This window comes from Limulus polyphemus, unplaced genomic scaffold (genome assembly GCF_000517525.1).
Source record: "Limulus polyphemus unplaced genomic scaffold, Limulus_polyphemus-2.1.2 Scaffold1649, whole genome shotgun sequence".
Classification (NCBI taxonomy): Eukaryota; Metazoa; Arthropoda; class Merostomata; order Xiphosura; family Limulidae; genus Limulus; species Limulus polyphemus.
In genome coordinates, this window is record NW_013667259.1 from 37,965 (window position 1) to 49,778 (window position 11,814).

General features: G+C 37.8%; 1 long non-coding RNA gene across 1 annotated transcript in view; it reads left to right on the top strand.

The window, feature by feature from the left end:
- LOC106464427 overlaps positions 1–6,080 on the top strand; it is a 10,236-nt gene extending 4,156 nt beyond the window's left edge. The window contains exons 2-3 of the long non-coding RNA XR_001291136.2: positions 2,919–3,068; positions 6,015–6,080. This is a non-coding gene — a long non-coding RNA (uncharacterized LOC106464427). The remainder of the gene's footprint in view (positions 1–2,918; positions 3,069–6,014) is intronic.
- The last annotated feature ends 5,734 nt before the right edge of the window (positions 6,081–11,814 follow it).

Genomic DNA, 11,814 nt, shown 5'->3' on the forward strand with positions numbered 1-11,814 from the left:
AAGTCCCTCAAACCTCTCTGAAAGCTGCCCTTTTTTGGCCTTGAATCATGATAACTGTACATACCTTGGTACCTCTGTGCTGGACTTATCGTAGGATTCGAATTCAACAGCTCTGACCATTGCATCCTGCATAGTAGAAGGGTGTGCTTGCTTCACTTGTATCTTCAGTTGTAGACTGTTCAAGGTGTCTACAAACTGATCCCTCAGCAACAACTTGAGGACATCGGGTGGTGCAGTTGGGTAGGCCTTGTGTGCCATGCTTTCCAAGTCTTGTGCCAGCTCTTGCAGGCTTTCCCCTTTAGCACGGACTCTCGTCCTAAACCTAGCCCTGTAGACTTCTGACTGATTTTGGGTTCCGTACCTGAGTTCTAGAGCCGCTACCAGTGCTCTATAATTGTGCCTGTCGTCTGCTGACAACTGTCCAAGTATTTCCAGTGGTTGTCCCTTCAAGCTCGTTGCCAGATATACTGCTTTCTGCTCCTCTGTCCATCCATTCATTTCTGCTAGGAGCTCAAATTGTGCTCTATGTGCTTCCCACGGTGCCTTCTCATTGAATTACTGTGGCTTCCTTCGTACTAGATCACCCCTATTGCTGACACTCATGTCTGGGATATGACTTCTGCTAGGAACTGAAGATGTCTGCATTAGGGTTTAGCTGCAGGGTCTGGAAGGGCTTCCTGTTGTCTGGGGCTGATTAGGTCCATGGCTAATATATCCTCCTTGTGTAAAAGACAGTAAATCATCCTTTAATGTATTTAATTCACTTTGAAATTTACTAATCTTTTCCATTTGGGTGTGCTGGTTTTCTCTCAATTGTTGAAGTCTTTCTTCCTGTTTCTTTTCTTGTTCCAGTTGCCACTGGTGCTAGTTTTCCTGCCACTGCTGTAGTCTCTCTTCTTTTTTATTTTCTCTCTCCTCCAACCACTGCTGCTGTCTCTCTTCTTGTTTCTTTTCTTTTTCCTCCAACAACTGCTTTAGTCTCCTTGTTTATTTTCTCGTTCTTCTTGTTTCTTTTGCTGTTCTTGTATTGCTGTCATCAAATCTGCTAAGCTGCAGTTTGATTTGCCACTTCTCGTTTGCATCTTTTTTTTATTTTCTATCCCACTCCTGACACCAATTTCTTATGTCTCTGGTAGTTTAATTACCCATAAAAATTATTTCCAAAGAACTTCAGCGATACAAGTTCTTTCTAAATAAAGCTAGTTTATACTTTCTCAATACAACTTTGCAATACACTTAATTTCTACAGTCACTTTAACTTAAACACACACTATAATTCACAATGATTCATGCCCTTTACTTAGGATTTGACTCGATTATCTGTTTCTACATCTCCCTATCTGCAATTATCCTCCACTTTATTTGCCAGGCTTATATACTAAATATAGAGGGCACCTAGAAAAGACTAGAGTTGTCAGGAAAAGTCATGATCCTTGTAGAAACTCATGATGTTACCAGCATTACGTGACTTCCGCTGTCATAACAGTAACATTTGCACTGGTCCTTCCACCTTTTCAGTGTGGGATTCTATCTATTTGTGAGAGGAGGTGCTCAATTCTGTGACACTTACGACCTCACTGGGCAAAGAAGATACCTGGTACAGATGTGTTGTGGTCTCCCACAAATGTGTTCTTATTTCAACAGAGGTAATACTCCATGGACATTCTTTGGATTCTTTCTGAAGAGTGCTCTTCTAGGTAACATTTGCACTGGTCCCTCCACCTTTTCAGTGTGGGATTCTAGCTATTTGTGAGAGGAGGTATGATACCATATCAGAAGTTAATATATTTCCCATAAGTACTTACTTTCTCTCACACTACATGCCCTTCCCACTTTCAGTTCTTCTTTTATGCCTAATCTTGAAGTGAAGGTTAAGCTGAATATTATAGCTTGAGTAACCTCAAGGGAGAATGTGACGCACTCCTATTGCTGGAGGGTTGCTGCATGCAAAAATGCAGTAGAACCACATTAAATGTGGGGTAGGTGGGAGTTTCTAGACTAATGGTGAGCAAAAACATTTGTACATATAGAGGGCAGCACTGAACAAGCAAAGCTATTTGTTAGAAGTGGTAAGTACCTATCAGAAATATATTTTCAGTGTAGGAAAATATTAACTTTTATTGAAACCCACAATCTTAGTCTAAGTATTTGATTTCGCTAACATTTCTGGGTCCTAATTTATAAAAGTTACTGTAACTGTTTTGTAACATGTTAATAAGGCTATGTATAGTTTTCTGGATGAAAAACAACTGAGATGAGCAACTAGAATAATTCTTCATTTAAATTGTGAGTGATGGCAAGTCATTTGATTCAAACATTAAATGCTTTTAAAGGCTATACCAAACTGCCTATACTAAATATAAATGGGAGCAGTTACACTTTAGGATGACACTGAGTTTGATCATATTAGTTTAATCTACAACTAACACATTCAGCTATGTAATTTTTCTGAATCAATCATTGAAAATAAAATATACATTCAAACTGTTTTTAATATGTTTAAACCAAAAAGAAGTGTGTTTCAGTTAATCATGGAATAAGATAGGGTTAGTATGTAGGAATGTTTTTTAGTTGGAAATGGTATTTAAAACCAAAACTAGACCATGTGTTCTCATTTTGGGATATCTTGCATAAGCCATGAAATGTGTGTTGTTATACTGTAGTTTACATCTTGACATACATTTTGCTTCAGTGTTAACATTTTCTTCTGTCTATGATAAAACTAGTCACAATAGGACTGGCAGGTCAATTAGGTTATGAAAACACCTTTTTTTTGGCCTTATCATTCTCACTGAAATTCAGACACTGTATCTGTAATGTTAAATAATGATTAACAAACAATTTATGTGATTTAATTTGTAATTTTAAAGATGAAGATTTTTATATAATTTTGGTAAGATTAATTTACTTCACAATAGATGACCAAGGATTTATTGACATGCTGCGGAAATATCCTAAATCTGGTCTAAGTCTAAAACTGTCACGTTTTTGGAAGGGACTGTTTGTCTTGGAAGGAGTTTTCTTCTGTGGAACATTTTTTGTTTATTATCAACTTAATACATCAAGAGGTAAGTTTAAAATGATTACCTTGAGCTTAGCAAATTTATTCATGAATATCGATGAGTTGCTTATGGACTAGTGTTGCTTACATCTTGACATGAAAATTTGTTGAAATCTATTATTACTATTGTTGATATTGGCAAATCTTTGAAATAACTCCAGTTGGCTATATTTGGTATTTGAATTTGCCAGACAACCTTTTTTTAGGCTATCCTTCTTTAAGCTATTAGATGGAACTTCTTTCTTGGAGCTAATGCATACATTTAATATATATATGTATATATATATATATATATAGATAGTTTGATGGTTTTTATTAAAGACAGGTCAATAACATTAAACTGTATTATGTGTTGGAACATTTCTTGAAGTTTAGGTTTGACCTGTGTGTTACCTTTGTTAATGATTTCTCTGTGAATGTATCTTGAACAAATATATATTAAATGTGGCATGAAAAAAATGACCTGTAAAGTTTATGAGAGTGCTACAAAGTGTGAGAGTATAGATTACTGTCGTAGTGTAGAATATAAAATTTTCATAAGTTTATCACAGAACTTTTTAGTTTTTTTGCAGAGCTAAATATTCAGCTGAAGTTGTTTTCTACCAGCCGCACATCCATCCTTTTTTTATATAATGCTGGAATTTCTGTAATATAGAATTAAGTCCTTTTCAGATTTCTTTAACACATTTGCATGATGGATCACATCAACTAGCATGTCACATCCTGTTACTTCTGCTTTTCATCAAACATACATCCTGCTACTTCTGAATTACATGAAACAGTACATTTTGCTACTTCTGCTGTATATAGAACACAGTATATTATGCTACTTCTAATTTACATGAAACATAGTAACATCATGCCACTTCTGCCTTATACTTCTGCTTGATATTAACACAGTAAATCTTGCTACTCCTGCTTGTAAATAGGTTGTTCTAGGCATGATAACAAATCATTTTCAGCCTATTTGGGATAGAACTTATAGAAAGTCAGGTTTATGACCTTCCAACTTTTGACCTAATTTTTGCACACAAAAAGTTTGTCCTGAAGACACGTTTACTTTATTGGAAGTTATATCAGATAATTCCAAAAGTTATATTTTAAGAAAAGTTACTTAAAAAAATTATAGTTTTTATTTTGGAATTAAAATCTTAAAAAATATATCAAAGCATTCTCTTGGAAAGGTTAATGTTTCTACTTCTTCTCTACAAAGGTACTGGAAGGTAATATTCTTTGTTTTCTTTGAAAACAAATCCACCCTAGCCTTCCCCATTCAATCCAGGGAATATCCCAATAGCACAACCTGTAAAAAGCTGGAACATACATTTGATTTGAATCAGGTGACATTATTAAGGCAGTAATTTGGCAACATTGGATAAAGGTCAGCTCATGTTTTTCAAGGGGGATAATATTCATGTGGCATAAGAATAAGTCCATCAATTTGTCTGATATTAGTACTGCTACAGTGTGGAATATGTTTTCAAGGTTTAGCTTCAGTTTCAGAATTGCTCTTGTTTAGGAAGGCTATATAAATTATCTGGTGCTCTGAAGTTCTTAAGTTTAAAAACATATAATGAACAATACACAGTAATTTGTTTTTCATAACTTATATATATGCATTTTCAGAAAAGCCATACATAATGTACCAAATAAACTCTGTATACTTATTACAGTAAATAAGTGAAATACCATTAGAAAAAATTATTGCATTTGATTTTAAAATGTTTAAAAATTTAATGTTAATTGAGGTAGTTGAACCATCTGTAATAGGAGTTTGCACTTGATTATATGCTGGAATGTATTTATGATATGGAAAATTTGAGTTACAGGAGTTGTACAAGAAATGTTAACACCTTACCTCTTTAACTCCATGTTTTGTTGTCTCTAAGAGGGGAAAATATAGTTAAATGGTAATTTAACTGTTTATTAGTTTATACCATTGCATTTGTGTGTATATGAATTAGTAAGTTATTGTTTTTCAAGAAAAATGTTCTGAAAAATTGTCAATCTAAAAAGGGCTGTTGTATTTTCAAAAAGGTATGAATGTAGGTAAACATCTTGTTGGATTCTCAGTAAAACACTTAAAATAAATTCACTCCAAAGAACAATGTCAAAACTGATGTCAATATGAATACCAAAAAAAGGAAACATCAAAGAACAACCAGTCTCTCAAAACAGCTCAAGGGATCTGCACAAGATGGATTAAAGTTGTAGAAAAAAAAGTACAAGAAACATAAAAATTGGGCTGAAAATCAAACAAAGCTTATATCATTGAATTCCTTATACCACCAGTTAAACATAGTGGAAGCTCTGTCATAGTATGGGCAGCTTTGTGTTGGAATATTTTAGGGCCTTTAACCTTACTGAAAGTAAGATGATACCATATGGTTACTTAATCCTTATTGCAGACCAAGTTTACTCTCTGATGAACACTTTATTAAATGGAGCTGGTATGTTACAGGAGGACAATACACCAATTCATACTGTTGAAGTTATTAAAGGTTGGTTCAGAAGACAAAAAAGGAAAAGTTTGACACCTAACTTGCCAGGTTTAAATGTTATCAAACACCTCTGTGATCAGTTCTTAACCAAATTTTCACAACTAAAATCACTTCAACAATTAGAAGCTCTGAACAATGAATAGTCAAAAATATCATTGTCTGATGCAACTTATTTTATCAATTTCATGTCATATTAATGTATTATCTTCTCGTGATGGACTAACCCCATATTAATCACTAGAATGTACGAATTAACAGGTATTTCTGTTGTCCATCCCACTTTATATTTCACCTGTGTTATGTACAGTATTTCTTGCAGTGTAGTTTATTTTACAAAAGTTTGGACTACCAATGACAAGCAAAGATTTAGGAATACAAATAGAAGTTTTTGTGGTTGATAAAAGAGCTGAAAAATTAGTATTACTAAATAATGCTTCCTTTTTTTTTAATAGATTTCAGGCACTGGATGTACAAGAAAAATTTCACAATTTTGGATGGTCAGTATCTCTACAATTTTGCTTTACTTGATAATACATTGTGTATATTTAATGTTTAAATTTTTCAAGGGAAATTGGAAGAAATTTGTATTGCTATAAACTGATTTCTGCAAGTGGTGAGCTACTAGCCTTGTGCACCCACCTACCTCCACGTGTTTGGATATGCCACAACTGCATTGTAGCATGCAAATTAGCATGGAACAACCTTCCACCAATAGGAGTGTGATTCACCCTCCTGGTACAGCTGACTTTCTTTATACTGTAGAACCCAATCATCACTTCTTGATCTGGTACTGTAGTATTCAGACATATAACTCACCACTACTTTGTACTTTATTTTTCACAGGTTTGAACTTGGTTTTCATACACTTTCATTCAGTTTTTTTTCTTTGCTTGCATTTACTATTTACTTTCCCAGAAAGTTGAACTGAGGATTGAGTGGCCCACTCTTTTTAGACATGAATTCTCATTTTACTATTACCACTACTTCAAATGTTACCTACACCACAGCTCAAAAACCTGCTGTTACTGTGGCTTCAGGGATGACCTTATCTGCAGAAGAGGTTTTTTCTCTTGTCTGTCGTGAATTTGAGTTTTTCATGTGACCTAAGAGTTTTCCTGAGCCTCGACCAGTTCTCTTATTCCCAGGGAAGGCTGGTCAAGATGAGGAAGATTTTGATAGCCTATTCCTGCCTCCTTCTTTTGCCGTGCAATCTCGATCTATGCCTTTAGATGTACCCCGGCCTTTGCCTGCATTCCTGGACATGGTGACACAGGTTTCATAAATTTTATCATTATCCCCTATGTCTTTTGATCCCCCTTCCCTTTTGTATAATAACCCTTCCTCTGATTATTTGGTTCTATCTCCTTCTCCCAATATCAGGATACATGCTAATCATTTTGGGATCAGTTGTATTTGTGGGTCAGCATGCCTTGTCCCCTCATACTTTCAAGTGTCTTGCTTTGGCATATCATCCCTCTGAAGCTCCATTACTTAATTCTCATCATTGGGAATCATTAATTCTGGTTTTGGATTCAGACCCCAATACATCCATTAGTTTTTCCCAAGCCTACTTCTTCTGCCTTTGTTTGACCATCTCCACCCTCCTTCATTACCTCTTCTCCATGCATCTCTTCTTTGAAGCTATCCATTGTTCCCTTGAAGGATTTTTGATGGAAACTTTCCCTCCTTTTCTCCATGTTGGTGAGCTTGTCTTCCTCTGCCCTTTCACTTCATATCTGGTTCCTTTGTTGTTGGAATCTTTTAGGTTGAGACACTTTTAACTCGTACATCTATCTCCATTAATTTATGTGATTTGTATATAGGCCCTTTTCTGAGTCAGTCTGTTTGGTTGATCTCCCAGATACATTGGAGTCTCATACCGAGGCTGCTCAACAGCATACTTTCCTATCCTCCCTCATCACTCATCTGTTGCAGCCTTCTCCCACTCCTGCTTCTGTCTTCATTCTCTCCTTCCTCTCCCATGCTTGTGCCTTCATCATGGGTTTAGGCGATGAGTCGATGTATTGATCACTTCTGACATTTCATACTGCCAGCAGTACCAGTGACTATCCAGTGGGTACAAATCCTTTTGAGGCCAGATTGTCCAGGTTTGCCCCTTCAGCTCCAGTCCTTGGGGTTTCAGATCTTGTCAGAAGGACTCTCTCTTTATTTTCTCACTCCTCCTCCATTAGCCCTCTCTCTCTTGTTCCCTTTCCTCTTTCTCTGGATCCCATTTCTAGCCACTGTTTTTCCAAGGTGGTTCAGGATCTTCTTTTCAAGGGCACTGTCAGACCTGTCACTCACCCTACTTTGGGATTCGATTCCCAGTTGTTCATCATCTCCAAGAAGACCTTAGACATTTCCAGTTTGAACTGTTACATAAATCTTCCGGGTTTCAATATGGAGTCTTTTGTGTCTCTTTGATGGGCTTTTACTCCAGATCTTTGGATGATAAAGGTAGATGTATCAGATGCATACCTTCACATCCCCATTTCTCCGGCACACCGTAGTTACCTTCAGTTTGACCATCAGAGTCATTCTGTGTCCTTCCATGCAGTGTGGCCTCAGCTCCCTATGTTTTTTTATTGAGTAGTTGTTTGTTGAGCTTTTTCCAGTTTTGTGGGGCAAGTCAGTCCTGATCCATTCCGACAATTTGACTGTTGTCTCACACATCATTCGACAAGGAAGCACCCATTCACGTTCCCTTTGTTTTCAAACATTAGCTCTCCTTTTCTGGGCTCATACACAACATGTTCACCTCTTGGCTTGTCATGTTCTGGGTGCTCTCAATCTTGTTTGTATCGTTTATCTTGTCTGGAAAAGATTCTCCTCACGGAGTGGTCGTTTGGTTCTCAGGTCTTCTGGTGGCCGTGTTCACAGTGAGGTAATCCTCTGCTGGATGCATTTTCCACCAATCTCAATACCAAACTTCCTCTGTTCAGGTCCCTGATTCCACATCCTTTAGCTTTGGTGGTCCATGCCTTCAGTTGAGATTGAAAAAACCTTTATCTTTATGCCTACCCACCTATCTGTCTCCTTCTCAGGGTTTTGTCCATTATCTAAACCATTCTGTGTCAGGTCCTTCTCATTGCTCCATTTTGACCTGCCCAACCATGGTTCCTGAAACTTCATCTGCTTCAGCCATCACCTCCTTTATCTCTTCCTCTATCCACATCCTTCCTCTGCAGTGTGGTTTGGACCTTTCACACGTGTAGTGTCCCTTATTTCCAGTTTGGTCTGCCTTTCTTCTTTGTTGATTTATTAGATAAAATGGTGAATATTTTGCCATTTATCTCTACAACAAGGTTTCCTTTTCTACCATCCCAGTAACCCTTATCTCTCTTGCTGTTTGACAATGGTCTTCACTGTTGTAGGCTATAGAGTGGCCTTGTCCTCTTCCTGCTTCTGCTAGGTGTTTTCCTCTCTCGTTTTCTGCTTCATGTTTTGTTCCTTTTATCTCCTCCATGACCCTCGCCCCACACCCTTAAAGGATTAAAAAGTTAATGTTGTTCTGCATGCCCTTACTTTTCCACCAATCAAACCCTTGTCTTCCTGTTCTATATACCATCTTTCCTTGAAGATCTATTTCCCCTTTTGACCTGTGGTCATCATTGGTCGACTTATTCACCCTCAGTGTATCTTATATCCTATACCATAGTACTTATGTTCTCATTTATCCCAATCACTCCTTCCTCTCCAAGACTCCTGGAGCTTGTGAGGATAGTTTTGCTTTCACACTGATTTCCCTACCTTCCATTTCCCATGTATATTCCATTGTCACATATTATGTACGTCATTTGGTTGTCTCCTTATCAGCCAAATACTCTCTGCCTCCTGTTGCAGTCTTGCTTTCCTCAGTTTGACTATGAGTGGGTAAGTTTTCCTTTTCATTTCCATTTATCTTACAGTGACCCTGTGCTTCAGTTTGGATCCCATTCTGTGGGGAGTGGTGCCCGTTAAGGTATACCTGGTGGTCCTCCATCCTACCTACTCCTGGATATTGGTTCCCAAGGGTCTTGTTCTGGATGTGAGCTGGACCAACCATCAAATATGCACCATATGAACTTTCAGGTCTATAATGCCAACTTTGGAGATGGGGTGTTCTGCAAGACTGATAGTAGGTTCATCCTCACAGTATACTGCATCATAAGTATGCTCATCCCAGACCATACAGACACATGGACTATCATGAGTAATGCAGGAAGGGGATAGCTGTCCTTCCCTCTGTTCCTGTTTGAATAATTCAGGTTTGGCCTGCTTTTCAAAATAGGGTTCCCTGGTCACCCATTGCACTTTCTCCAGTGATGTGTTCCTCTTGACTCCCCACTGCACTATTCCCTTCTTCTTGTAGTGGTGTAAGAGAGTTCTTACCACCTACCAGCTCCTAGTCCCTGGGGTTGTGGACCATGTAGACTTCTTCAGTTGAGAGTAGGATGGTTGTGTTCTGCTAGTGTAGTTGTTGTGTACTCTCCTCCTACCATGGACCTAATGTACAATTCCAGATGTCATCTGGTTATGGACTGGATGAATCCACCACATGCAGTTCACTCCTACACCTGGGAACTCTCCTTCCCACCTCCATCTGAATGTCAGTTCCTGGATGTGCTGGTGTTGGTTGGAGCTGAACTGGCCAACATAAGTCCTCACACGTGTGGTTGAGCTGGGAACCTCCTCTTACCGTGGATTAGATGATACATTCCCAAGGCCACCTGGTTTTGGACTGGAGATTACCCTTCATGCTCTATTACACCATCCTACCATCACCCGATTGTCAGGCTCAAGGGTGGCTGATGTTGGTTGTGTACTATGTCTGCACACATGCTTGCTGGCTTGAATTTTTGAAATGAAAGTTATTTTTCCCTTCTGATTCTTGGGCCTGAGGTCAAGATGGTTAAGACCCTTCTCTTACCATGGCCTGAATAATCCATTCCTGGTGCTGCCAGGTTTTTGACTGGAGTTGACATGTCCTAGTCACTCTACACCAGTGGTCGGCAACCTATGACCCGTGGCAATAATTTGGCTGACCCGCCAAAAGTTGGCTTCACCATTGCAACCCGTAAGGGCACAATCATTGTTCAGTTCAAATTTCTCGGCTATGTGAGAAGAACAATGATATTAAAGGAAAGATGGGAAAGAGTCACGGCTACAGAGAATTTTAAGATCAATTTCAGGGAAAAATATCAAACTGCTCAAACTATTAATTTTCTTTTATGTAAATAAACATACACATTTAAAATACATGTACCGGTATTAATAATTATGTGATTATCACTGACCCAACACAATGCTAAATTAAAAAAAATAATAATAATTGACCCGCAATCAAAAAAAGGTTGCCGACCACTGCTCTACACTATTTGTGCATCCACTTTCTTGAATGTGCTTCTTTCTGCCCTTTTTGCAACACTTTTCTTCATTACGGGTGAAGAGTATACCTGGTACGGATGTGGTGCAGCCTCCCACAGGTGTGGCCCCATCCATTGACGTTTCACACTCCATGGGCTCTCTTTGGGCACTTCCAGGAAGGTCCTCATATAGGTAACTTTGCAGCAGTCACTCCATCTTTTCAATGTTGGATTTTAGCTATTATGTGAGTGGAAATAAGGTATCATATTGGAAATTAATATTTTCCTACACTAAAAATGTATTTACAATAGATACTTACCTCTCTCGCACTTCCCACCTGTCTTCCCCACTTCTGGTTCTTTTTCTTGATATTGAAGTAATGATTGGGTCCTACAGTATAGCAGAATGTGATGCACTCCTATTGGTGAAGGGTTGTTGCATGCTACAATGCAGCTGTGCCAGCTTCAAACAAGTGGAGGTAGGTGTGAGTAAGTGGCTAGTGGGAAGTGAATATTTTTCCAGCAATTATCAAGAAAAGCTGTCATGTGAGAGGATGTAAATAATTATCAGAAATACATTATCAGTGTAGGAAAATGTTAATATTTGAGTTATCATTATATTTTGCTGTCACTAACTTTAGTAAGTTTCTGTGATGTCTTCTCCTGGGAGAATATTTTTGTAGGATTCAAACTAATATACTTTAACATTAACATTTAACGAAACTATAAAAAAATATCACAACTCCGTTATTTGTTCATAAGTCTGTAAAACTTCCCATTGAATGCCTTTGGTTAATGCTACAAAAGCTCTACTAGAACACAAAACTACAAATTAATGCTGAAACCCCTTTATTTACTATTCTAGCAAATGAAATGTTGTAATTCTTGCTTCAACCAGTTATATTTA